The following is a 2,719-nucleotide window of genomic DNA, read 5'->3' on the forward strand; positions in this document are numbered from 1 at the left end:
ATAATCCTCTTTTAGGAAGACTTTGTTGATTGCCATAATATTACATAATCTCCTGGAAGAAGCATGGAATCTGAAATAGGACCTATTCATCCATATAGGAAATTCTAAGTGGATGAAGAATACGTCTGTTTTATGTTTTCTCCATGCTTTTGGATGGACATCAGATGGTTTCTTCATTTGCATTTGGGACTGTAATATTCATGGATAATAATGGTGGAACATGAGTTGCAACCAGATTCTAACAGCAGGAAGAGAGTAGGCTGAATTGTCTTTAGAAGATTCCAAAGCTCTTTCACTGATCCCAAGCTTCACATATTAACATTCCATTGGAATTTCTTTATGACAGAGTGACATAGACTATAATGCCTCCAACAAATTAAGAATGAGCATCAAAAATGACTATGTAGAACACATGGTAAATTTGAGCAGGATCTAAAATATAGCCAATAAAGAACTCTGAAAACATTAGTAAAATACTGTATTAAGAAATCATATGGCAAAAAGAGAACATGGACTGGTCATGAGACAAATATAAGGCCTGCCAGATGAAGAACCAGAATACTTTATAGATACCTTGAAAATGTTAGGGGAAAACAAGACCTCCAGCACATTTAATGGAATCTCTGAATATTTGGGAGGTGACTAAGAACAGTCACCAAGAATAGTCAAGTGTGAATGGGTCGTGATTTGCACTTTTGAAAGGAATATCTGAATCAATGATTTTATATATATAAATACATATATATCAATTTTAGTGATTTTTGTTATTATTTTCAATCCAATGCTCTGGCAAGGTCTTTTTAGATCTTGAGTGCTGTTCAAAGGTTTAGTTGTCACTTCCATCTTGCTCTCATTTACAAAGGTTTTAAAGATATCATCTCTATCCAAGTCATTGATATAAGTGTTAAATATCACAAAAGCAAAGGCCTTTAGAGCACATTACTGAAGACCTCTTTTCAAGCTGACATTGAACCACTAATGCTATTCTTTGATACTGGCCATTCAACCAGTTTTGGATCCATATAATTATATTATTCTTTAGTCTACGTCTCTCTATTTTACCAAGCATAAAATGATACATGTTACGTAGCCAAGGTCATAAACGATTTTTTAGAGTTGAATGAAATTGTCACTGATTAAAGCTCCCAGAATTTGTTGTATTGACAGATTAGGGCAATTCTATGGATGTAGTTTAATCAGATACTTAACAAGTCATTTGATAAAATATCTTGTTCTATTTTTGTGAATATGGAGAGACATGGACTATGCAATAATCAAATGAAGCATAAGCAAAAGGATTTAAAGTAAAACAGGAGGCGTAAGAGGAATGAAGTTTCATCTCATAAGTCATCTCTATTATGGGTAGGGGAAACAAAAACAAATCAGACTACCCCATTGAGGAACTTGTATCCTACTGAGAGAAGACAACATGAAATTGGTTGAATAATTGAACTCAAGGAGTAGTGATGGATTAATGTCAACTTTTCAGGTCTCCAGAGAAGTATACCCAGGGATCAGTACTTGGTCCTGAATTGTTAAGAATTTTATTAATGACTCAAAGGCACAGATGGCATGCTTATCAAATATTCAGATAACACTAAACAAGGAGAAATATTGAATGCACTGATTGGCATCAAAGAAAAGTACGTGTTGTATGAGGATTAACTAAAGAACTTGAAAAGTTTAGCTCTGAGAAGACAAGCTGTATAGGATGTGGGTGAGTGATGAAGAGAGGCAAACAAAGTGGTTTTCATGTATTTGAGGAGCTGTCATGTGGAAGAGGATTTACTTTTCTATTTTTTCCTTAAAAGGTGGAATTAAATGAATTGAAGTTGAAAAGAGGCAACTTTAGTTTTGAGTTAAGGGGGGACAATTCTTACTAACAATTAAAGTTCACTAAAAGTAGAATAAACTGCCTTGAGTAGTAGTGTTTTTTCCTTCATTTGAGGTCTTAAGAGCAGAGGCTGGATAGACACTTTTTGGGTATCTTACAATTGGGATTTCTTTTGTGTTGGATTAAGTTGGTTGGATTAAGTGGTCATTAGGGTCCTTTCTAACTTGAAACTCAATAATTTACCCAGACAAGTAAACACAAGGTAATTTGAGGAAGCTGAGAGAACTATTAAATGAAGAATCAATCCAGAAAGGCTTCTTATAGGGGGTAGAACTGGGCTGTGGGGAAGTGTATTTCTGGGATGAGACAGCTTAAAAGAAGGCAAAGAGATGGGAGATGGTATCCAGTGTTTGGAGAAAAAACTATTGGGTCAGCTTGGCTGAATTCAGAGTTACATTATTTCCAATATATTTTGATTTAGTTTCTATAGGATGTTTTGCTCAGAGAGGGAATAATACATTTATTGAGTAAGCACTGAGTCAATATTCTTTTGTATTGCAAAAGAGAAGATTGTAATAGAAATCAAAAAGGAGGATAAAAACTACCTTTAAACTTTGTTTTAATTAATTATTTTTGCCACATTTCCAATTCTTGCTAAGCTCAATTGTTTCTAGCTCCTGAGGGACTGAGATTGTTATTAGCGTCCTCCAAATTTCAGTGCCCTCAGACAAAGTCTCACTAGCTCCTCCTTATTTATGATTCTGGTCTGCTGGATATAGAAAGATGAATACATAGTCATGATCTTGAGGAACAAAGGCAGGTTGTAGAGTTGTGCTGCACACAAAGTTACTAAAGTTACATGTGTCTTATGAGAAAGGGATGATC

Source organism: Notamacropus eugenii, chromosome Y (assembly GCF_028372415.1).
Source record: "Notamacropus eugenii isolate mMacEug1 chromosome Y, mMacEug1.pri_v2, whole genome shotgun sequence".
In the NCBI taxonomy this organism is placed as follows: Eukaryota; Metazoa; Chordata; class Mammalia; order Diprotodontia; family Macropodidae; genus Notamacropus; species Notamacropus eugenii.